At 40.3% G+C, this 26,688-nt stretch overlaps 1 protein-coding gene and 1 long non-coding RNA gene across 7 annotated transcripts in view; one reads left to right on the top strand and one right to left on the bottom strand.

Annotated features, from left to right (window-relative positions):
- Positions 1-26,688, top strand: part of LOC147871877 (kelch-like protein 10) — a 123,019-nt gene that overhangs the window by 61,875 nt on the left and 34,456 nt on the right. The window lies entirely within an intron of this gene.
- On the bottom strand, positions 738-24,910 carry LOC147871878 (uncharacterized). Of its 5 annotated transcripts, XR_015538194.1 has the most exons (4): positions 24,767-24,910; positions 8,397-8,539; positions 4,896-5,086; positions 738-4,734 (listed from the first exon to the last, which is right to left on the bottom strand). It is a non-coding gene; the product is annotated as an uncharacterized LOC147871878 (long non-coding RNA). The 5 variants fall into 5 exon arrangements; XR_015538195.1 differs by having other exon boundaries at positions 738-5,086; positions 8,415-8,539; XR_015538191.1 differs by having other exon boundaries at positions 738-5,086.

Genomic DNA, 26,688 nt, shown 5'->3' on the forward strand with positions numbered 1-26,688 from the left:
GATATACTCATGCCTTTAGAGAAATAATATTTGTTTAGTCGAGTTGCTGTTAGATTAACGCTGTTCCAGTCCCTAGTTTCTTGTAGCCCACGACCATCCTCTGTGATCAGAATCCCCATGCATAAATTTGTCTTCTGTGCTGTGTTACCCCCGACACATTGTACCACCTGCCTCCTGGTAGAGATTCACGCACGCACGCACTCGCACACACACTGCAGATCACATGGTCGCTTTGCCGAGTGATGACGACGTAACCTGCCACAGACCTCGTGGCTGTTTTACGTCGACGCGCGAGGATTATTCGGTGGACGAGGACGACTTTGATGGAAAGGAAGCGAAGATAAACACACGACATGGGAGATGGTGAAGAGGTACAGAAAATCTGAGGTCATTAACTCTATCTTTCCACATAAAAGAAAGTAATTAGTACATAAACAAACGGTAGAAAATATTTGAAAATTGTTAAAACGAGTTCCAATTCATTTTACGTCTCTTTTAAACTTTAGGCTTCCTCTGCAAAATAAGGAAATGCTCTCGTAACATTCACATGATGGATTTCGAGACGTTTTAAGAATTTTTTAAAAAAAATTAAATCGTATTCTATTTCACGGGAGGACTTCGCTTATTTCAACAAGCAAGTCCTTGTGAAAAAAACTGGTAAATTGTCTGTAAGTCAACAGGCAAAGAACCTCGTCGTAATCTTCATCTTCGTAGATGATATAATTTGGTATTTTTCGCTCTTAACAGATTATTTTCGCGTAATTTTAATTTTGCGTGCCACGGGATATTGACAGAATACAGGATGATTACTAAAAGATTGTTTATTGCTTAGTAGTCACATATGTAATAGTCCTCGTTCTTCCTTCTCATCCACAGGCTATTGATAAACGAGTATAACATTTGGACGCCCCTAAGTGTGGCAGAACTTTATTATGGAAGAATTTTCTTTCAACGTTCTTAGTTGTATGTTCACGGAACAGATAGGAAGCGGGTTGCGTGCAAGTTTCTCAAGGGGCTGCGCCGCAGTGATCCAGGAAATGGATGATACCAAAACAGTATTTCTGTAGTTACAAAACAATTTTACTGAACTCTATGACCGGGAAAATTATGCAGAATAATTAGTGCGAAAAAATGCGGAATTATTTTTTAATATTATCACATGAATTTACTCTAAGAAGCTTACCGACCAACATCTATACCAAGACCAGAACCCAGGGTCTCCGGAGTGCTAACCACTCAACTGTTGAATTTGATGTTCTTTTTCAGACTTATATTCATGGCGTGTTTGCCCTCAGAATTAGGCCAAATACAGATGTATTAAATTGTTTCCATAGATGATTGATCAGCTCGTCCTGTTCTCCACTATTCCATCATAAGATAACAATGGATAACGATAATAATGCTAACATACATTCAATAACCGAGCTAATTCGGGACCCATTTACGAAGGGCTTAAAGAGATAAACGAATGTCATTTTGAATGTGAAAGCATTTGTTATAATACACATATAATATCGAGCTTTTCTGTTGCGTGGTTTCATAAGCACTTTTATTTGAAATAAATTGGAGTGTGTGTATAAATAATGGAAATGGTTTGCTCCGTATCTGAAAGTTGTATTATAAATGTCAAATGCGATATCACTGTGGACTCGTAGCGTTAATAAAAAAAAGGAAACTTTCAGCGAAACGGAAGGAGCAGGCTGATTATTATGCGCAGGCAAACTTTTAATCGAACGGAAATGAAAGGCATTAATATTCGATTGAAGTTTAGCGAATAAGTACCGGCTGTGTGCAAAGCTCGTTTCACAGATTTATTTTGAAATAAATCTTGTTCTTCTCTGAAATGGTGTCGGTACATGAACCTTAAAATATTAACTCCGTTACTCGCTGTGAATGTCTGTAGCTTATTTAATTTCGGGAGTCCGACGTTTAGGACGCCCCCTGAAAACGCTAGTTTCTCTGAAAGTATCCACATTCGTTGTTAAGTACTGCTACAGGTTTCTGACTGTGAAACGTAGTAATGCTATGTAACTAGCCATTAATCTGGTTAATGGACTAAGAAGCGAACTTTCCAACTATTTATGCATCTCACAAGCGAAATACGTGACGAAAGAGCCAAGTGATTAACTTCCCAAACAACTGACTATTCAAGTTTTAACCACACAAGGCTCTACGTTTTACGGCGCAGAGATCAACAAAGATTTGATGTTGACCAATATCACGTCAGCTTCTTAACCCTTTGAAGGCGAAGATCGTCTGAATATTATTTAAGTATTCAGTCCGTACCGCGAAGAAAACACTACACCTCACCATTACGAAAATCAGCTGGTTAACCCTTTGAAGCCGAAGCTCGTCTTCATAATATTTACGAATCCAGACCGTACCGCGAAGAAAACACTTCACTTAACCATTAGAAGTCGAATCAGGCGGTACCACATAAGATTTAACAAAAGAACATCCCGGTCAAAGCCTTAATGGCCGAGAGGCAGGACAGTATCTTTTAGCGCGGTTCACATGTACTTCGCCTCCCGCCTTGTCTCTGTGAGCTTGTCCCGCTGAACTCATGAGGGCTGAACTGCGCATGCCATATTCTTGTCCTTGTTCCTCGATTGTGTTCGTTTCAGTTCAATACACATCCTGAGTACAGCATAGTAAGTTATCAGAGTGATCTCCAGTTCAGACCAGGCACTACAGGATATTTCAGTTTTGTCTATTTTAATATTATCCTGTTATCTCTTGTTCCGCAACCAGAATAACCGCTTTTCTGTCAACATTTTTCGTGGTCAAATTCCGTGTTACCTCGTAATACGGCTGGCTGTCATTAAGTAGGCCGTGGGAGTTCCCATTGTACATATATTCACGTTTTGGCTTTATAATTAGTCATTACAGATGAATAATCCACTTATTAGCCGTGTTAATTGACATATTAAAGTTCATCAGCCACTAATTCATGTAACGTTGTCCACTTCTTGTTTTGAAGCTCAAAGTGCCTTTGTCATGAAACCATTCTGTAAAATACTCCCAAATGCATAGAATCATCTACGTATTACTACTGTTATTAGTGCAAATAACAACCAGTCTTGTGTTGAAAGTCTTTAAAATTAATGTGATCATTAAAATAGCATTTTAGAGCTGGATATAAATATTTCTAACTGCGGTTAAAACATCCATAAAATATCCATATCCAGTAAAAGTAAAGTTTGTCCCACTACACGCCATGTAGACGTTTGGGGTGAGTGGAGGTATAGCTCCTCCCTTCCTTGACCTCGGCACTAGATGGGGGTGAGTGGTCAGCATCACGCCCCGGCCGGCTTTACCCCCGGGAAAGGACCCCCGGTACCCATTGTAGAGGAGGCAGAGCCGGTCTGGACGCAGAGGCTAGAGGAAAAATCCTCTGCTCCCGTCGGGGATCGAACCCCGGCCGTCCAGCCCGTAGCTAGTCACTATACTGACTAATTGTGACTGAAAGTTAATCACGCCTTCAAGCCTGTCTCTCTGTCCGTCCGTCTGCATGTTCAGTCTTCACGGCCAATCGCTGGTCCCAGGAATTCATGTACATAATGACCAAAGAGCGGCTGATCAAATTTGCATGAACTGTGGTATGGACGCGAGACCATTGCAGACAAATACAAACTTGTATTTTTTATTAAATTTCATACATTCGCTAATACCAAGGCGACGGATGCACTAATTTGTGATTTGTAAACATGATCACGTGCGTACTTTTATCACATTGTCACCATTCTTGCATTTGTTACCCCGTTGACCGTCTTAATGATTATGGCTGTGGGTCTGTACACAAACTTTAACTATAGAATGACGACAGATTTTCATTAAATTCAGTATGGTTGCTATACCGTTGATGTCTATCTTATGATCGCAATGTTTTGCTTTTCATTAATCCTTAATATCAAAGTGACGGGATGCCAAACACTTGAGGTCGGATGACGCCATCACCCATGATCTCTTGCGTAACCCCCCCCCCCCATGAAGGGTGAATGATCAGATTCGAAACTGAAAACAAATCTCTTTTCGCGCTAACACGTAATTCTTTTCTAATAGGACATCTAGGATGGTATTTCCATGCCCTTTCTTGATAAAGGCCCTGCGTTTTCAATGAGAGAATTCTGTTTTTAATTAAATATTCTTTAATTATGAAGTAGCTTAAGTCTTTTCATGTGTGTTTCACTTCAGACTCTTCTAGAACTGAAGCATGCAAGTGAGCGAAATGTAAGAAACAAAGGACGAATAATCTTCCTCGTTCTAAGCGATTCCCAAGCAACAAAACAGTGGCGGACATACGAGGCGCGTCCCAAAAGTAAGTTTCCCACTCGTCCCACAGCTAGCAAACCTTATATTGAGCGAAGCGACTGTGCGTACGTGATAGAGCAATGACGTAGCATGGCGCATGCACTAACGGCACTTCCCGCGTTCTCACAGTAGCATCGTTGCAGCTGTTGAAGATGGAGGTTCTTATTCCAGCTCCCGCCGACTGTGAAGTGCGGCCAGTGATAACGCTAGGCCGCACACGGCTCGACGGACAGCAAGTCTCCTGCAGGAGTTCAGCTGGGAGGTGTTTAATCATTCACCCTACAGCCCGGACCTCGCTCCCAGTGATTTCCATCTTTTCCTACACCTCAAGAAATTCCTGTCCGGTCAGCGTCAGCGTTTTGAGTATGACAGAGAGGCGGAGATGGTTGTCACACAGTGGTTCCAATCCCAGGCGGCAGACTTCTACGACACAGGTATTCAAAAGTTGGTCCCACGGTATGACAAATGTCTCAATTCCGGTGGCGAATATGTTGAAAAATAGCTGGACACTTGCTGTATCTGTTGCAATAAATATTTCCATGAAATTGTGTTTTGTTTCTGTAAACGGCCCCAGGGAAACTTACTTTTGGGACGCGCCTCGTAGATCACTTTATCACGCAGGATGGAAACGGGCGAAGAGAAGATTTGAAATGAAACCATTTTCTCCTTTACAGAAGCATTACTCTGGGCTTCCGCAGTCTAATCCGAGCCCCAGTACAGAACTCTTGAGTTCTTGAACGCGGGGAGAATGTCTTCGTCAGTGTCTCCTTGCGCCCTACGGAATAAAGGAAAGCCCATAATGTTTACCGCATATAAATTAACTCAGCCACGTCGTTATGCTATTACGCGGCTTTATCACACCATTATCAACAGTTTATGTCATGAAGCACGAAGAAACTTTTACTGCGTACGTAACGTTAAACCTCTAAAAGTACAGGCCACAACGACCGTAGAAAAACATCGCCACATATCCCTCTAATTCGACGATAAATCTGAATGTCTGACACTTTCGTTTCGTTTAGTAAATCCTGCAGAACGACACAAAATAAACACAAATTGTGCGTGTGGAAATGCGACGGTACCGTAAAGATAATGAGTGGTAATTGTACGGCCCAGGGATGATTTGCGAGGCATTGCGTGTACATGAGCACACGCAGCTGGCTCAAGACCCACGATCTGTGATCCTTTGGTGTGTGACATGCATTAGCCCGTCACCCAGCATCGCAGCTCCTCTGAGGGCCACATCGTGCACGAGCTCCTGGACAAATTCGAAAGGAAATGCTGTGTGCTTATTATTTATTAAGGCGTGGCCTGAATTTGGTTATGGATGCTGTAGTTTATTTATTGATCTTTATATATTTAAATCTGTAAGTGTAGAAACCTAAGAAATAAGTGTAAAATAACAAAGTGGCAGATTCACTTGTGTCGTTGTAAGACGTCGCTTATTTTGAAGAAAATTATTCGAACATAAGCAGGATAAAGTGAGTGACTAGCATAACGATTAACCTCGTATTAGAGACACGAAGGCAATCTTTAAAGCCGAGGTTGGTTTCTTTTCCAAATTTTCTTCAGTCAGTAAACGACACTACTTACAAAAATTTCAGAAACTTTTAGATTTGAGCGACACTCGTTTCGGTTAACACGCCAATTTTTCATGGAATCTTCCTTCTGAATTTTCTCTGGCTCTTTCTATCGGAGTTACACTTCGCTTAAGATTCATTTAAACACTCGATATTCAAGGGAAAATTTAATCATATCCCATGCTCCGGAGTTACACATAAATATCGTCACATTCCCTTATCACCACAGCTGACTCATGACTGTAAACTTCACACTGTGTCAAACCGAAGCGACTCATTGACCGTACTTATTGGAAAGTCCGTGCCGCGGCACAGCCACCAAAAAATCCTCCGAGTTATTGTTACAGTGGTGAAATGAAGGAGGTTGCAATGGTCGGGGTTTGTAACGAAAATGCATTGACAGGAAATGTGATCTTTTGTTTTCACATTTTTAAACAGTTATGTTACATTTTAAACTTATCAAATACGACGGGATTTAATAAAAATATTGTATCAAAGCCACACGACGTAGGTGTAGTTACACCTTAGGTTCCGAAGGACTTTAAATTAGTTGGATAAACAGTAGCCTGTATTTGCTGGTCATTCTACAATGATTGGCCATTTCGAGAATTTCAAAGAGTTGCTAAGAATCCAGTAACGTTTAACTATGCGTTTTATATAGTCATAGTTGGTATCTTATGCAGTGATTAATAATTCTTCGCTATTAGAAGGAAGTTTGTCTGACGATCTTCGTGTTGCTGTGTTATTAACCAAAGTGCTTATACGAATGTATTTCTTGAGAAGCCGATGATCGCCCGGAAATACAAGAATTTTTCGTTCTGCCTATTTATCTTATTTTAGGCGGTGGTCGGATGACACTGATTCTTCTGTTAACTTAATGACTGTCAAATTATTGTGAGAAAATGCGAAGGAAGCTTATTGATTTGTCTGAAGGAACTATTTTACAAGGGATTTCAAAGAGAGTCCAACTGAGTTTTATCCCGTGAATTTTTCTCTTTCAAATTTGGAGCGTAGCCTCGATGGTGCCCGTGTTATATGAACCTCTCTGTACTCTGACCCCGCCATGCGATGTGACCGCCTGAGAAAAACATTTCTTTAAACCCACACGTAATGGAATTTTGTGTAGGAAAAGAAACGAGCTGTGTGTAACCTGTTTCTGCTTTTACTAGAGTAAGCTGATATAATCCGCCTCTCCGATGCGATTGGGAGTGAGCCAGTACCCTCGATCGATCGATTGATCGATCGAGGGTTCCTTAAATAGCTCTGGAGCTAGATGTAAATTATTAAGTGAGGAAGGACATTCAGTTAAGTGTAACCGTGAAATAGTTCCCTCCCGTTTTAGTCTTTATCACAACGCAAGGCTGTGCCAGCGCGAACAGAGCACAAGCCATTCTTGTGGTATATTCTAGGGTTCCGAAGGCGCAGGTCTTCTGACTTTATTAGGTTTTAGAAACGTCAGAAGTTGCGCCGTGTATGGTTGTAAGTATTCTCATGAAACAAATCTGTTTAGGGAGTGTACCATATTCTGATTCTCCAATCCACCTCTTAAGAAATTCATCTTCAGTCATCAGAATGCATATTGAGAAGTTATGTCACTGAGCTAGTAAGCATGCCCCGTGGGTTAAGGGCGTCGAACATTCATTACAGTGATAGAATCAGCCGCCATTGTGCTCCGTCTTCAGCCAGATGAACCCAGTTCACGCCTTTAAACCTCGTTCCTACTCCCACAAAGACCAGTGTCTCCGTTTTCCAAGTTTCTCAGCTACGACTAGCATCCGACATGCATTTCTAACCTCTCTCGCAGTCCTTGACCTCTTTTGCCCCCAGACAATTCGGTAGAAACTGCCTGCAGCGCGCGTCGCTTCCAATTACCTGTGTAATGTTCTCTTTTATGAACAAACTTCTTACGTACGTCTCATTTTCAGTCCGACAGAGTGAGTGACAATCGCGGTGAATTTGGCTGATCAGACTTAACTACGTCACGCTTCATAAGTCTGTCCGTCCATGTGATTTAATCGATGGGGACCGATCTTAATGAAATTTGGTACAGACGTTATGGCATTGGGAATTCCCCAAAAATCGCGCTTTGCAATTTCTTGCAATCGGTAATGCCAACATGGCAGAAGAAGAAACTTGTTAGATGTAATCGGCACTAGCGCCACTTGCAAGTGGTCATTCATTTTTGGAAAACACGAAACTTTATTAAAGTAACTCTTTGTGTAGTATAAAGTAACATGGACGCTGCATAAACGATGATACACCACTGTACGGTCAGAGCTAAGACCACGTGACTTGTATAATCGTATACTTTGCTATTCTCCTACTAGCTTAATTTTGTTTTTTATTAATGTACAAAGATTACATTAGCAATCTTACAAACCAAATTGTATCAGCGGTATATTATCAGACTTCTCTACCTTCAATAGCCTCGACTGACTCAGGATAACTTCGAAGGACATGGATTCCTATTCGAAAGTTTTTCTCCCTGAGACCCTCTATACGTACCTTCAGTTTGGCCCTCACCTTTTGAATCACCCTGTAGTTCCTCAAATATTCCACAACCACTTCGTTCCATGCGCGGCATTTGCAATAGCTTCTTCAGCTGATTTGACGCCCTAACTCGTGTCGTTGAGACGTTGTTGTGTAACCTAAGAACAGATAAATTATGAATCCCTTCGTGGCTAAACACGCGTATTTTCGCTGGTGCTCGTGTGTGTTAATTAGCAGAGAGACTGAACGAAGCTGCAGGCTTGCGGGTTATTTATAAAGCCTTTGGTCCAAAGACAATTAATTACGCCATTCTGTTCACAAATACACGGTCTCACTTTTTAAACACGTGAGTCGGCGTCTCTCGATCCTTCAGTTAACTGGAGTGAATATAAATTTTCGTGTCTGAAGTTTAGTTTAAGTGGAATAAAGTAGTTGAAGCTACGCGACGCATTATGAATCTAATTGCGTGTGGAAGTACGGATTCTAACAGCGGGAATCACAGTAAATGGTGGCATTTTTCTATGAATATTTCATGTGCGTTTCTGTTTTGCGTTGCTTGGGAGGTACGAACTGTGGAATGTTGAAGCGACAACGAGGCTCCACGTAACCATTTTTTAAAGCCTAAAACGAATGACCAATTCCACTTTTCCCTACCATGTACGGGAGAATAGACTTCAGGCTATTGTCCTCATTGATAGTGCCGATTAGGACGCCATGCCTCCAAACCATGAGAAATGTGTTTAGGTTTGTGATCTCAGGAAGAAATAATTACAAACCTTGTTCAAGACGAAATTTACAGCCAAGTGCAAGCTTAAAGCACGCACTACTGTTAAACTGTCGATGTAGATAACATGTATTTATATATAAAACCAAATCTTACGGAATAAAAATATGACGTCTGGCTTGGGACTTTGTCTCCTATTGCGCAAAAGACATAGCTCGAACGATGTTTGTAGACAATTACTGTGCCTACAGGATGCCCCGAAATGCCCCTGTCAAGTTCAACGCTTCATTTCACATGAACGACGAGGCATAGAAATCTCATTCGTGTGCCGTTAAAATCGGCATCTCAGGCCATTTATATTACCACGTGTTAAATGCGTTGTCCTCAGTCTCCACGATCTTTTACAATCTCATCTCAAAGTTTGATACAGCATTTTGGATAATGCGTCGCGTAATTTCGTGACGAAGGTTGAAACTGTGTGTCCCTGTGGTATAACTCTGACGCCAGACTTAACCTGTACGCTCATCTCCGACCTTTCCTTGGCCTTCAGATAATCGAATCTGCATATCCGCTGCTCGGTACAGCAGGCCGCCATTTTCGTTACGTACAAAATCTAACGAGAACAAATGACAAATAACTGGCTCGAATACTGCAGTGTGTTAACGAAGTTTCTTCACATCATAATCGCTTGTTGCGGAAAAGTTTCGTTTTTAAAACTTCGTTGGTACATTTTGGACCACTCTGTGGATAAAGTTACAAGCAGTTTCGCAATTTATACGTCAACTGTTTTTCAATATTATAATAACATCAGGAGTGGTGGTGGTGGTGGTGGTGGGGGGAGGGTATTTTACGTGTGACGCACGAGGAACGTAAAAATTGGTAAGAATATAATTCTCAATAAAATAAACAAACCTAACATAACTTGCCTTAACCTGACCTAACCTAACCTGTTCGAACAAAATCAATTTTAACGTGCACGAAAACTTCGACTGATCCCCACTTGAATCAGGTCGAAAACGTGACGGCTCGCCAATAGCAAACACTCCGAAAGGCCAATGTCCGTCTCGTGTCGCTGTCGCAGGATATTAAAGTGGAAACCTCCCCCCCGTTCCAGAGACGGGACGGATAAAGCGTTCTCGCTGTGGACTCGCCATAACACAGAGCCGCAGGCCACGAGTTCAGTTCAACGACAGTGAGTAGTCAACTTCGTGTACTATCCCAGCATTTCCTGTAGAGACTGAAGAAAACCTCGGTGAGGATAGCCGGGGTTTGAACCAGAAGCTCAACTACGTTTTTGTTAGTATTTTTTTTATTTACGTGAAAGTAGAAACTCATTCACATTCACAAATGTCACGACATAAATTAATTACAATAATTTTATTCACCGTCTTTACACAAGCTTATAGATTGTTAAAATCACATAAAATTATAACATTTCAACATTTGATATTGTTACATTTTAAAATGACGACATGTTTCGATGTTCACTCCATCATCGTCAGGTCTATCAATCAAAATTAAAAACTGTTGCATCTGCTGCTCTGCGTATACTGATTTTGTTCTACCCGTTAGATTTTATTTGTTTAACTTCCAGGCTTCTTCCATTTAATTTTGAAGGCTGCGCCTGGATGCCTTAGATCTGCAAAATCAATTTTAATTTTCATATCGTGATCCTGGCTACTGACATAGGAAATGGAATAATTTTAAAGAATTACTCAATATATCGTAATACAAGCAAAAGAAAAGTAATCACAAAATATTTAAAGTATTATAACATACCGGGTTGTGTGTGAGGTGCGTGTCCGATATTACGGAGCTGTAGACTGCAACTAAGCTGTGAGTATCGTGTGTGGCTATATATATTGGGTGAAAGTTGTTTAGGGGGTTGGGTCGATGGACTGTAGAATGTTAAATATCGGATTGTTCGTGTAGATGTTACTGTCGTTTAAAGCAAGGTTTTGTTTATGTGTTCTTTGTATATGATATTTCTCTATGGTGTCTCTATGTCGCTTGTTTTGTATTATTTTTATAATGTCCATTGTTTTTTCTATTTTGTTGTATATATGTCCTGTGTTTAATATATGCTTTGCATATGCTGAATGATCTTTATTATGTTTGATTGCTGTAATATGCTCTTTATATCTTTGACTAAAGGTGCGTCCGGTTTGGCCTATATAGGTTAACGGGCAATCACTGCATTTTAACCTATATATGCCTGGTTTTTCGTATTGATTTGTTGTGTCTATTTGTGGCTTTTGTTTCAAGATGTTTTTTATTGTGTTTTTTGTTCTAAATGCTATTTTTATGTTATTTGTTTTAAATGTTTTTGTTATATATTTGGTTTCTTTTCCTATATATGTGAATGTGGCCCATTTGTTTTGTTTATTTTCGTTTTCGTCTTCATTTATGTTGTTTACATTGTTTATTTTATTTTTGGGTTTTAATTCATAATTATTATATCCGTTTTCTATTAGAATTTGTTTTATTATGTTGCATTCAATTTGTTTGTTTATTGTGGTTATGGGATATGTATTTTTTCGGTTTATTAAGCAATTAATAGCCATCTGTTTATGTTCATTTGGATGGCATGAAGAGGCATGAATTATGGTGCTTGTATTTGTGGGTTTTCTGTATATTTTGAATTCGAAGTTATTTTCGTTTCGTATTATCTTCGAATTCAAAATATACAGAAAACCCACAAATACAAGCACCATAATTCATGCCATTCATGTATATTTTGAATTCGAAGTTATTTTCGTTTCGTATTATAGTTAGATCCTTCTCGAAGGTATCACCACCTTGTCGAAGGCAATCTGCCGGGTGAGGAGGCTTGCGTGCTCAAATGACCCTTAGGGCTATGCCGGCCTGAGCTTCGGCTCATGGTAGGGTCACCCAAGCCGGACAGGTCTAAGGAGATGCGCTAGACTAAGAGTGATACCCTGGTCCTCCAGGTTGGGGGTTGGGTGTAGGGCTAACAACCTTTCACCTTTAAAAAAAATATGTGTTACGAAAAAATCAACCAAGCCTCGGATCAGGACGGACTCTTTGGCACGACCACGGCAATTGAAAAAGGACATGAGATTTGGTACTTGGAACATTAGGAGCCTCTATAGGGCTGGGGCACTGAAATCAGTGTGTAGGGAATTAGGGAATTATAAGTTAGACTTAGTGGCAGTGCAGGAAGTGCGATGGGAGGGGGAGGGCATGATCCCAGTGGACAATTTTACATTTTTCTATGGAAAGGGGAATGACAATCATCAGCTAGGGACGGGTTTTTTTGTTCATAGCAGAATTAGGGCAGCAGTTAAGAGAGTAGAATTTGTTAGTGACAGGTTGTCTTACGTAATTTTGGAAGGACGTTGGTGCGACATCATTGTCCTTAATGTTCATGCCCCAACTGAAGACAAAAGCGATGATATCAAGGATAGCTTTTATGAAGAATTGGAATCAGTATTTGATACATTTGGCAAGTATCACATGAAAATTCTGCTAGGAGATTTCAATGCAAAAATTGGGAGGGAGGATATCTTCAAACCCACAATAGGCAGCGAGAGTCTCCATGCACTTAGTAATGATAACGGTCTTAGAGCAGTAACCTTCGCTACGTCAAAAGATTTAATTGTAAAAAGTACAAAATTTCCACACCGTGATGTTCATAAATACACTTGGACTTCTCCAGATGGCAGAACACACAATCAAATAGATCATGTTTTAGTAGATAAGAGAAGGCAGACAAATGTAATTGATGTGAGATCATTCAGAGGAGCAGATTGCGACACTGATCATTATCTGGTGGTAGCAAAAGTGAGGGAGCGGCTTTCAGTAAGTAGACGAACTAAACAAAATTTTGACACAGAAAGATTTGATTTGAAAAAATTAAGTGAGGGAGAGGCAAAGGAACAATATCAAGTTGAAATTTCGAATAGGTTTCAAATTTTAGAGGCAAATGAGGATAATGAAAGTGTGGACATCAACAGGGAGTGGGAAAATGTCAGAAACTGCATCAAAATTTCAGCAAAAGAGAAACTAGGATACTACAGGAGAAAGCAAAATAAACCGTGGTTTGATGAAGAATGTTCAAAATTAATAGATCGAAGGAAGCAAACAAAATTTCAATGGTTGCAGAACCCAAACAAAACAAATGCGGATAATCTATGTAACGTGAGACGTGAGGCTAGTAGAACCTTTAGGACTAAGAAAAGGGAATACCTGAAGGGCAAAATTGCTGAACTTGAGACAAATAATAAGGAAAAAAACATCAGAGACCTGTACAGAGGCATTAATAACTTTAAGAAAGGATATCAACCCCAGACCAATTTGGTAAAGGATGATAGTGGCAAGTTGCTTGCAGATCCAATAAAAATTGTGAATAGGTGGAAAAATTTCTTTAGCGAGCTCTTAAATGTTCATGATACTGGTGATATTAGACAGATTAAAATGCATACAGCTGAACTGTTGGTGCCAGAACCTAGCTTAGATGAAGTGGAACTAGCCATTGGGAAGTTGAAAAGTTATAAATCTCCAGGAATTGACCAGATTCCGGCCGAATTAATTAAAGCAGGTGGCAAAGGGTTGCATATGAGGATCCATAAGCTTATTCAGTTAATTTGGGATAAGGAAGAGATGCCACAACAGTGGAAGGAATCCATAATTATTCCTATTCATAAGAAGGGGGACAAGACTGAGTGTGGTAATTACCGAGGAATATCGCTGCTATCAACCTCATACAAAATTCTATCCAACATTCTTTTGGCAAGGTTAACCCCATATGCGAATGAAATTATTGGGGATCATCAGTGTGGGTTCAGACGAAACAGATCAACGATTGATCAGATCTTTTGCATTCGTCAGATACTAGAGAAAAAATGGGAGTTCGGTGGGACCGTACATCAGTTATTTATAGATTTCAAAAAAGCCTATGACTCTGTGAAGAGAGAAGTGCTATATAATATTCTTATTGAATTTGGTATACCAAAGAAGCTAGTGGGTCTAATAAAAATGTGCTTAAATGAAACCTGTAGCAAAATTCGAGTAGGTAAATATGTATCTGAGACATTCCTCATCAAGAACGGTCTAAAACAAGGAGATGCTTTGTCTCCCTTGCTCTTTAACTTTGCGCTAGAATACGCCATCAGGAAGGTCCAAGGTAGGCAGGAGGGTTTGCAATTGAATGGGACACATCAGCTATTGGCATATGCTGATGATGTTAATTTATTGGGGGACGATATAAATACAATAAAGAGGAACGCAGAAGTTTTACTAGAGGCTGGTAGACAAGTGGGGCTGGAAGTAAATTCAGAAAAAAGTAAGTACATGTTAGTATCTCGTCATCAGAAGACAGGCGGGCAAAATTATCTTAGGGTGGCTAATAAATCCTTTGAAAGGGTTACAAAGTTCAAATATTTGGGAACAACAATAACAAATCAAAATGATACTTGTGAGGAAGTTAGGAGGAGACTAAATTCCGGAAATGCTTGCTACTTCTCAGTCCAAAATATTTTGTCTTCCCGTCTGATTTCTAAGACCCTGAAAATTAAAGTATACAAAACAATAATCTTGCCTGTTGTTTTGTATGGGTGCGAAACATGGTCTCTCACTCAGAGGGAGGAACACAGATTGCAGGTGTTTGAGAATCGGGTGTTGAGGAGGATATTTGGGCCTAAGAGGGAAGACGATGGGGCGTGGAGAAAACTGCACAATGACGAGCTTAAAAATCTGTACTGCTCCCCCAGTATTGTGAGGGTGATTAAGTCGAGAAGAGTGAGATGGGCGGGACATGTAGCGCGCATGGATGGGACAAGAGGTGTGCACCGGGTACTGGTTGGGAAACCTGAAGGGAAGAGACCGCTGGGGAGACCTAGACGTAGATGGGAGGATAATCTCAGGCGGGATCTATGGGAGATAGGAGTTGAAGGAAACTGGATTTTGTTGGCCCAGGACAGGGTCCGGTGGAGGGCTTTGGTTAATTCGGTGATGAACCTTCGGGTTCGGTAAGCCATCTAGTTAGTTAGTTTATTATAGTTAGATCTAAATAATTTAACCACAACAAACAAACAAATTGAATGCAACATAATAAAACAAATTCTAATAGAAAACGGATATAATAATTATGAATTAAAACCCAAAAATAAAATAAACAATGTAAACAACATAAATGAAGACGAAAACGAAAATAAACAAAACAAATGGGCCACATTCACATATATAGAAAAAGAAACCAAATATATAACAAAAACATTTAAAACAAATAACATAAAAATAGCATTTAGAACAAAAAACACAATAAAAAACATCTTGAAACAAAAGCCACAAATAGACACAACAAATCAATACGAAAAACCAGGCATATATAGGTTAAAATGCAGTGATTGCCCGTTAACCTATATAGGCCAAACCGGACGCACCTTTAGTCAAAGATATAAAGAGCATATTACAGCAATCAAACATAATAAAGATCATTCAGCATATGCAAAGCATATATTAAACACAGGACATATATACAACAAAATAGAAAAAACAATGGACATTATAAAAATAATACAAAACAAGCGACATAGAGACACCATAGAGAAATATCATATACAAAGAACACATAAACAAAACCTTGCTTTAAACGACAGTAACATCTACACGAACAATCCGATATTTAACATTCTACAGTCCATCGACCCAACCCCCTAAACAACTTTCACCCAATATATATAGCCACACACGATACTCACAGCTTAGTTGCAGTCTACAGCTCCGTAATATCGGACACGCACCTCACACACAACCCGGTATGTTATAATACTTTAAATATTTTGTGATTACTTTTCTTTTGCTTGTATTACGATATATTGAGTAATTCTTTAAAATTATTCCATTTCCTATGTCAGTAGCCAGGATCACGATATGAAAATTAAAATTGATTTTGCAGATCTAAGGCATCCAGGCGCAGCCTTCAAAATTAAATGGAAGAAGCCTGGAGGTTAAACAAATAAAATCTAACGGGTAGAACAAAATCAGTATACGCAGAGCAGCAGATGCAACAGTTTTTAATTTTGATTGATAGACCTGACGATGATGGAGTGAACATCGAAACATGTCGTCATTTTAAAATGTAACAATATCAAATGTTGAAATGTTATAATTTTATGTGATTTTAACAATCTATAAGCTTGTGTAAAGACGGTGAATAAAATTATTGTATTGAAGAACACAAGCATGACGCAATTAAGATATAAGATAAATTAATTATGTTGAGCGCAGTCCCCTTTTTACTCAGTGCCCTAATTCTGTTCCAGTGAATATACGGAGTTAATTTGTAGCAATGCAATCACGTGCGCATGTCTGCTCCCTTTGTCAGTTCACAAGTTTAATGGTGTATAAAGCAAATTCGTGGGTTTCGTACGAAATTGCTGTCTGGATGTAGACTACAGATTTTTGCGGTGAACTAGATTTTGCTCAGCGTCGGTGATTTGACACGATGAAAAATAAAAACCTTCCGCAAAAAGATAGTCGTAGTTTTATTTTAAACATTTCTGGATATAATATCAGGAATTTCATGGAGATAAAGCTGCTTAATTATAATGTAACTCTTCTTACTTTAACAGATGCTTATTGAAATTATTTTTTTTAATATCGTAGTCACTGCTAGAATGACATTTGCCAGGAAAATCATTCAGCTGTCAGTTTTACGTCTGTGACTTGATGTATCACAAAAAAATATCGCACAGAGCGAGGAGGAATATAATATTAGTCGCTTCGCCGACGTCCCGCTGAGCTCTAGGTTCCTGAATTACAGTGAAAGAAATACGTGCGTATGTGCAATAATCATGGAACCAAGCTAATGTAGCACGAAAAATCGCGAAGGGCCTGAAATATGTGTTAAAGATCATCGAACGTATATGAAATACTTTAAATTGCGAAATTCTCAGTGGGTTGGAACTAAAATCTGATTAAATAGTCTCAAGTTGTCTCAGCTGACGACTGCTGTCGGCATATAAATCGTTCATCAGCATTTCTATTTGTAAATTCACTGTACAGCATAAGAAATGTGAAGAATGAGTATCTCGAGTCCATTTTCGTTGGTTCGTGTGGTATTTGCCTGCCTTCTATCAGCTGATGTGTTAAGGCTTTGACCGGGATGTTAAATCTTATGTGGTACCGCCTGATTCGACTTCTAATGGTTAAGTGAAGTGTTTTCTTCGCGGTACGGTCTGGATTCGTAAATATTATGAAGACGAGCTTCGGCTTCAAAGGGTTAACCAGCTGATTTTCGTAATGGTGAGGTGTAGTGTTTTCTTCGCGGTACGGACTGAATTCATAAATAATATTCAGACGATCTTCGGCTTCAAAGGGTTAACCAGCTGATTTTCGTAATGGTGAGGTGTAGTGTTTTCTTCGCGGTACGGACTGAATTCATAAATAATATTCAGACGATCTTCGGCTTCAAAGGGTTAACCAGCTGATTTTCGTAATGGTGAGGTGTAGTGTTTTCTTCGCGGTACGGACTGAATTCATAAATAATATTCAGACGATCTTCGGCTTCAAAGGGTTAACCAGCTGATTTTCGTAATGGTGAGGTGTAGTGTTTTCTTCGCGGTACGGACTGAATTCATAAATAATATTCAGACGATCTTCGGCTTCAAAGGGTTAATAACCTCCTAATAAATTGAGAGAATCATGACAAATATTAAACAACAAGGTAGGGAGAGCCCGAGGAAAATGTTTCGATGTGGTTGTCACTGAACAAATTGTGTTAGTTGTTAGTTTTTAAACAATTGCGAACTGTTAGACAGGTTTGTGTTACTATTGACATTGAGATTTATGGGCTCCTCAGAACAGTTAATTCTAACCTGCATTATCAGATCGCTGCCCGCACCCGGATCTACTACTGGTGGTCCGAAATGTAAGTTCACTCTCTGACTTATTCCACTCTTACTTCGTAACTGTTCAGTAGTGACGTCATTATGAACCGGTCAGCTGTCGAAGCCTCACGCAAGACTCAACCGACGATCTGACAAATTAGCCAGTTAATTAATTAGTCAGCTAGCTGGATAGTTATTCAGTTTCTTATCTAATCAGAGGGTCAGAGCAGTCGTTTCACTTTGCCTTCTTTGAACTGCTCATGTGAAATTCCCCCCTTTCATTTATCAATCGATTCCCTCTCTTTCTGTTTGATTAGTCCATTGATCCGTTATAATTAGCCTCTGTGATCGCCTCTGATTAGGTTCTGGTGTTCGCATCATCCCAGCTGGAGAATATTAGTTGCTACGTTTCTGGAACCTGCCACGGTGGTCTAGCGGTTAGAACGCTGGCCTAGTAATCCTGGGGTCTCGGGTTCGATTCCCGGCGGTGCCAGAATTTATAACTTGTGTTGGGCAAGGCCGTGGTCTAGGCAACACGGAGTTTTCCTCCGTGGCTTCCCAACAATTACTCCATTCACACACAGAAGAAGGCAATGGCAAACCACTTCTGGATCATCTCTGCCAAGAACGTATATGAACAGGTCCCAGTCCGGGAAAAGGATGGAAGGATCCTGTTCATATGGACCTGTCGTCAGACAGAACACTACAAATAAAAAAATAATAACGTTTCTGGAAGTGCATTCCCGTCAGTGCGGCTGGACGTACACTGCATTGTCGGACAGTCTAAAAGGGCGTGATGTGAGCGGTGGTGGGTCTCCCCTGCAGCAACCAGGCAGGGATAGCGGTTCGGTGTTGGTCGATGGAGGGCCAAGACTAGCGCGCTGTCTCCTTTGCTTTGACCAGATTAACAATTTTACGCAGAGAGTACACATCTGCAGTGTTTTCCTTACGCTATCTTGTGTTCTCGGATGAGACAATGCCTCACCGGCCTCGATATCTTCTTTTCGTTTCGACCAAAAGTTTCATGGTGAACCCCCCGTTGTTCAAGATCTTTGTAGAGTAGCCAATAAGCACTCAAGATTTCGCTACATTTTGCAGAACCTGATTGTCATTTGCTGTTCGCAAGATCCCGCTCATCTCCTCGTCATGTTTAACATTTTTTTCCAAACAAGTATGTATTAGGACGTACAATTTCTCTGACAGGGAACCAGAGTTAAACTGGCGACTTAATGGTGGACCCTGGATAGATTTTTGGCACTCTCTTTGCCGCCGCATTTGGCATTTAGCTAGTCAGCCCTACCAGAATTGTACCCGGCGGGAAAAATGGTAAATCTGCGGGAGGTGAAGCTGGATCCCGAGCTTCATGTAATGACGGAGTAAGTTACGTCCGTTTTCTGCGCTACGCTTATCTAAGAACCCCTCGATATTTTGGCAGAAGTTTCTCATTGCACGGGTTTGTCCAGTCTCCTGCTACGCGTCTCTTTTTAGGCCCAGATGCTCTGCTAAGCGCCTCGTTCTCAGACACGCCCAGAGTAAGAACGTTTTAACGCAATTTTGGTTGAGGCGTCACCGTCTCGCTTGGTCCCACACACCGTCCATGTCGTCACGACTCGATCGATCTCCATTTGATAACAATACTGTGAGAGTGAGTCAGTAATGCCATGACGTAACACGATAATGAGATCGCATGCGGCCGTCACTTCGCAGGAAACATTTCCCAATCCAGAATCCGACTGAGAACAAATAATGCCAAATGTTCATTCTTAAATCGTACTGCAATGCCGTGATACCTAGCTTAAAAGGAAACGGATTTCTTTAAAATTAATTAATTATAATTAATTATAATAAAGAAGATACAGGCACAAGACAAAGGCTGAGCGTCAATTTGTGGGACTAAACCAACACCTTGAAACATTTACATTTTTTCCCAAATGTTCACATTTCCAGTGCGACAGATGAGTAGTAACGCAACTGATTATTGCGTGTGTTTGTGTGCACAGTTCAGTTGGTTGACTGCGGTAAATGTTATAGATTCTGCAACGTATTTACTAATATAATTGGAAATGATTTTCGAGTTTTCCCTCGTGTTCCTGCATCGCTGATGCAATCAAACGGTCGGTTTTCACGGTTTTTGTGGTTCCGGTGTAGCCAAGTGGATTAATCCGGACTTGCAAAACGTGCGTGCCAGAGAAGCATCAAAATACCGCGTGTTAAATATCGATATTCCCAATGCTTCGAGGCGGTTTCTTTTGTAATGAGTGTGTGGTAAACAGTCGTAGAATAGCCGAGAAAGCGCCACGCCCCCGTGCTTTTGAAAGCGTCGTCACCGCCAACCTTGAGCGTCTTAGGTCTGACGACTTGCTGTGGCCTCGTGCCAGCGTCTGTGGGCTCTCCTCAAATAATTTCGTCTGTTTGGTTGGTAATGGAAAAGTTTAAATGCGGTTCTCGAGCTGCATGTTTTACAGCTCTTTAAATTTGTTCCGTGACTGATTTGTATTTAATTTATTATTAAGTCTAAGTTCTTTTTAGTCTAGTTTCTGATTTTTGATTATGCTTTGATTCGAATAAAGACTGTGGTGGAGTGCGGACATGTTTCCATAGGAAGAGCTTGAGAATTACATCATAAGTTACTAGAATTGTCACTTTTGCTGTTAATTTTAAGGAGAAACATTATAGACTGAAAATCGTATCAGATGGGGTTTTTGGAATTAGTGGTTATGGCACTACTGGTGGATGATTGCTGGAGTGGAGATAAATTGGGGTTCCTGATTGGTTCAGAGGAAGGCTGGCAAGACTTTAGCGGACATGATAAACAAGGAGAAAGTGTTAACAGGGAATTTGAATCAAGAGAATATCGAAATTAAGAATTGGAACGTACGGCCTAGACTCTAGTCTGATAAACTGAGTGATTACATACAAATCATTCAGCAAGACACAGAATCCGGGGAGAGGCTACGGATAACAGATGGTAAAGCAAGACATTTTTCCGAGAGAGAGAGATTGGGGGTACCTGGAGGCACCAGGAGTCGTGGTCACAGCCTGTTTACTGACATAGCATTTGGCACACTTCTCGCTGTTGGCATATCTGTAATTGTTCGATAGAATTCAGCGTTCTGCCAAACCCCGGAAGCTATGAGTCCTGGTGACGCCTGTCAGATTTAACGGACTGACGTCACCGCGGGGTCGGGGGTTAAAGAAAATTGCTTTAAGGTATATAACAACGATGATTCATTGTACGATTATTACACAGGATTCTGTTCTCTGTCTCAGGTGATAATTTAATTCAATCAATTTAATCGAGTTCAATCTGTTTAGTAAGGCGTTCATTAACAGCTGAAAAGCTAATTACAATAAGTAATGAAGTTAAAAAACACAATAAAGTACAATTAAATTAAGAACAAGAAGGAGATGGAGGAAAGGCCCTCCACCGGACCCTGTCCTGGGCCAACATAACACAGTCTCCTTCAACTCCTATCTCCCATAGATCCCGCCTGAGATTATCCTCCCATCTACGCCTAGGTCTCCCCAGCGGTCTCTTCCCCTCAGGCTTCCCAAATAGTGGACCCAACCAACCAGATGGCTTAAGGAACCCGAAGGTTCATCACCGAACTAACCAAAGCCCTCCACCGGACCCTGTCCTGGGCCAACAAAATCCAGTCTCCTTCAGCTCCTATCTCCCACAGATCCCGCCTGAGATTATCCTCCCATCTACGTCTAGGTCTCCCCAGCGTCCTCTTCTACTCAGGCTTCCACACCTCTTGTCCCATCCATGCACTCCACATGCCCCGCCCATCTCACTCTTCTTGACTTAATCACCCCGAAGATGTGACTGATTCAGTCAATAAGGCATGCCAAGTGTTTGTCATTACTCGCAAAATTTAAATCTTTTTATATGTGAACTACGTAGACATTGCTTATAAAATATCAGTGTAATCTATAAAGTCTCAGATGCTTCTACTCTGGTGAACCGATTTTTAAAAATTACGAAAAAATATGCCATAGAAATTGCGTGACTTTTGATGCAGATCCAGACAGTTAAGAAATAAATTTCGGGAAAAGAAGGCTACGCTTTTTCATAAGCATAAAATTTTCGAGTTCTTCTCTGTAGAAGTAAAAGTGCTTAAGAGGTTACATGACTAAGGACTTTCCTGCCTAAGTTACACGTTTATATAAACCACGAGCGCAATACGTCACTTAAATTTATCAAATGAAGGCGAGATTTACAGTTGGGAACACTCACAAAAGCTCTAATTTGTTCTAACGCATGCGCAGATGAGGCCTAAATCACGCCACTCACATACTGCAATGTACAAGACATTCTATGAAAGGTCGACTGGTACTCGGCTCGTCAAAGAACATCCCACTTTCTTTACTGAACCAGAAGGCTCATCACCATGTTCACAAAATCCCGCCACCGGGGTCTATCCCGAGTCACTTGCATCCAGTTCGCTCCATCGAGTCCCATCCCCGTAAGGCCCATATTAATGTTATCCTCCCATCTACGCCGAGGTCTCCCCAATAACTTGTAAACACCCCTCCCCTGTCACCCCCTAACAACATCGGGTGAGGAGCTCGTCTCTCTTATCTGTCCCACCCCCGTTTTGGGTCCAGACATCTTCCTCGACACTCTGTTCTCAGAGACCCTCAGTCTATGTTCCTCCCTCAAAGTGAAAGACCACGTTTTGCACCCATAAATACTTTGCACTCAATAATAGCAAACATTCCCCGGATTTAATCTGCTGATATAGGGAGATCGTCGATAATTAGGCTTGTAAATCCGAAATAAAAATTCTTCATTGTTCCCTAAAACGCTTTAATATTGTCGATGTATCAAGAGATTAAAAGTGTTAGAATTATTGTTCAGAATATAAACCCCACTTCTTAGCATCCACATATTTTTATTAAGATTCTGGGCTACGAAACACCTTTTATTCCTTTAAAATGTTAATTGCCTACTGGAATATTCTTTTATTATCAATGATGCCGTGAACAAACAGAAGTCAATCTAATGTTACTTGAAACTGAGTTAAAAAAGTTTAATTCTCTTACACGAGTTCACAAATGCAGACGAAAACATTAACTGTGATGAACAACAATATTTATAATTAGGAATCCCTTACCTCAAACTTTGTTCAGTTGTACGAGACCACGACGTCCACGGGCAAAGATCACAGATTTCTTAATAATTCTTATATAAAAAAAGAACTTGCGATGTTCTAAAAGGATTTGAACAGCACAAAATTGTCTACTCTACGACGCACTTTTTCTACAAGCGACTCACAGCTCAGCTCTTAACAGAATGACGAAAGCGGATTGTTGACGGCGATAATTAAACACAACAATGCCGAGTAAACAGATGACGTAACAATTAGTTTCTTAGGTAACATAACCATTGTTGTCGATCCATATTTACATATTTTTATTATTACTAGGGCAGGGCGCTCCTTTCGGAGCTCCTACGGGGGGTTTGGTCATGTTTGTAAAACGCAACCAACCTTGTGTAAGAAACTAAACTAACCGCCTCGAATTGACGGTTAAAACATTAGGGGTTAGGTTGCGTAATGAAATCTTAAGTAACATGCTAAATTAACTGGCCTTCGGGGGGTTATTTAAGTGTCTCATTCAAGTGTTTTATCACTTGAGTAAGAAACTAAACTAACCCCTCCCCCGAATTTTGGTTAAAATACTTGACGAACCTCCCTCCGGGGGGTTGGTTGCGTTTTAAATTCTTGAGTAAGACACTAAAATATCCCCCCTTCGGAAGGGTTAGTTTATGTCTCATTCAAGTGTTTCAACCCTTGATCAAGAAACTAAACTAACCCTCACCCGCGAATGGGGGTTTTAAACAATTGACTAACTCCCCATTGGTTGCGTTTTAAAATCTTGAATAAGACACTAAACTAACCCCCTTCGGGGTGTTAATTTAGTGTCTTATTCAAGTGTTTTAACCCTTGAAGAACAGTATGACTTGGATGAATATTATTATTATTATTATTATTATCAGATTACCTTTTTGGTCTTGGTAACGTCTTCTTTCACTTTTCTTCATTTCTTAAATAGTCTAATGTCGCTGTTCGGAGACGATATAGAGCAGTGATAATGCGACTGGCTTGGTACTAAGCGTTATTTGTTTATTCTGCATTGTTGTTCCACAACAATTCCGTGTATAAACAAATATAAGGTGATTATGTTGATGACGTCATTTTTTGACGAAAACGACAACTAATCCTTTCGGAGCGCTTCTTGTAATAGGATATTTTAGTTCTTTACGTCGCTGATCAGAGGCCAACAGTTCTTGGTTGGTCAACTAACTACTTCCAAACCCACCCTTGCAAGTTTTCGTTTGTTTTCTTCTGCTCTTATGTTCTTGTTAAATAAGTTTTTCTACGTTTATCAATGTAAATCTCCCTTCGTTTTTCTTTACTTGTTAAGTAGGTCTGATGTTTTAGTTCTTTACGTCGCTAATCAGAGGCCAACTGTTCTTGATCAGTCAACTTTCTACGTCCAACCCTACTCTTGAAAATCTTAGTTTGTTTGTTTTTTGCTCTTCTGATTTGTTGAATAAGTTTTCTACATGTGTCCTTAATATGGTCTCGTTTATCAATGTAAGTCTTTTTTCGCTTTTCTTTATTTCTTAAATATGTCTGATGTTTTAGTTCTTTACGTCGCTGTTTAGAGGCCATCAGTTCTTGTTCAGTCAACTTTTTACGTCCAGCCCCACCCTAGCAAATCTTCGTCTTAATATCGATCAAAAGTCAGTTTTCATAATACTTTCTTAATCATAACATATCTAATGAGTATCAGTTTACCTTGTAGGAGTTGTTAGAGTTGATACTTCATATAGTTGATAACGTCTTCTTTCACTTTCCTGATGTTTTATGCCAACTGTCAATCAATATTCAAGAATGCGACGTGCTGCTTGTAGAGCAGTGATAATGCGACTGGCTTGGTACTAAGCGTTATTTGTTTTTTCGGCATTGTTGTGTTGTACTCGGCATTGTTGTGTTCCACAACAATGCCGAGTTTGTTTATAGTTGACATTGTTGATGACGTAATTTATTGATGACAACGAGGAATCACAAATTTTTATAGTAAAAAAATAAGAAGATAGAAAATAGATTATTTATTTGACTGCAAATGGGTTTTTACCCGGTGGCAGTGGTCCTACAATAAGACACAACAAAACATAAGACAACAAAAACAATAAGAAACAACAGAACAATGAGACACAACAAAACAACACACCACACTCAAAATAAAACAACTCATAATATTACAAAACCATATAACCTAAAGTACATAACTTAAAAATTAATACCAACTAGACATAAGACAGTAACAGTAATGATTCACACGTTTCATCAGGACCTTCTCTTCACTTCACTACACTTATGAAGCCTTCCCATCCTCACCCCAATTTACCCCCCTTCACTTCACCTCATTTATCACTTTCCTAACCTTCTTCCTAAACGTACTTGGTTTACAGGAGAGAGTCCCTAAAACCTCAGCAGGTAGCTGGTTCCAGAGTTGGATGGTCCTATTTACAAAGGAATATTTTCCGATATCTGTTCTTTGTTTTCTGCTCCTAACTTTCCGAATATGATCGACCCTGCTCAGGTAGTATGGCCTTTGCAATCTGTCACCTATAGCTTTCCATGCCCGATCTCCCGTGTACGCCTTGAAGAGAGCACATAGCCGTCCTATCTTTCTACGCTGTGCCAGGGTTTCCCAGTTCGAATCGCTCCTATGATATCCAAATTTACATGCTTTCTTTTGCACCCTTTCTAATCCATTTATCTGCCCCTCCCTGTAAGGATCCCAGCACACCGCCCCATATTCCAGAATCGGACGCACTAGTGAAGTTTAGGCTAGACTTTTAGTGTTACTATTCCCCTTTTTGAGAACACGCATTGTAAAATGAAGTGCCTTCCAGGCTTTTTTGCCGGATAATTTACCTGATCAGCTCAGCTTAAATCGCTGCTTGAGAGAATTCCCAAGTATTTACAACAGCTCTCTTCCGGAATTATTTGGTCCCGTAACGAATAGTTTGGTGGTTCCTTCACCCGACTTCTCGTGAAACTAACTGCCTTACTTTTACTTGGGTTAATTTTCATAACATTTTCAGCCGCCCATTCCCCCAGACTGTTTAGATCCATCTGCATCTTTTCTATATCTTTACTATTTATAATTTTCCTATATATTATACAGTCATCTGCAAAAAGTCTAATAGTCGATTCAATGTTCCTCCAAACAACATTTACGTACGCGAGGGACAGAAGTGGACCCAATACACTCCCTTGCGGTACTCCTGACGTTACTCTGACTTCCTCTGATAATTGCCCTCCTACTCTAACTCTCTGCGTTCGGCCTAAAAGAAATTCTCTTATCCATGCGACTATCCTCGAGTCCACGCCCGATGCCGCGATTTTCATAAGCAGCCGATCGTGAGGAACTAAATCGAAGGCCTTCGAAAAATCGATTATAATCGCGTCTAACCTTCCTCCGTTATCCAGTGTGTCTGCAATGTCCTGACTTTCACATGAATATCCCGGCCTGAACCCATGTTGACCCTCGAATAACCAATTCTTTTCCTCCCAGTTTTTCCTCAGGTACGATGCTATAACGTGTTCCATTTGTTTGCAGACCACCGATGTTAAACTGACCGGTCTGTAAATTGTGACCAATGATCGATCACCTCCTTTGTAAATAGGAACCACTGTGGCTTTTTTCC

Source organism: Zootermopsis nevadensis, unplaced genomic scaffold (genome assembly GCF_977971745.1).
Source record: "Zootermopsis nevadensis isolate Lab colony 2312 unplaced genomic scaffold, Znev_1.0 Znev_ptg000037l, whole genome shotgun sequence".
Classification (NCBI taxonomy): Eukaryota; Metazoa; Arthropoda; class Insecta; order Blattodea; family Termopsidae; genus Zootermopsis; species Zootermopsis nevadensis.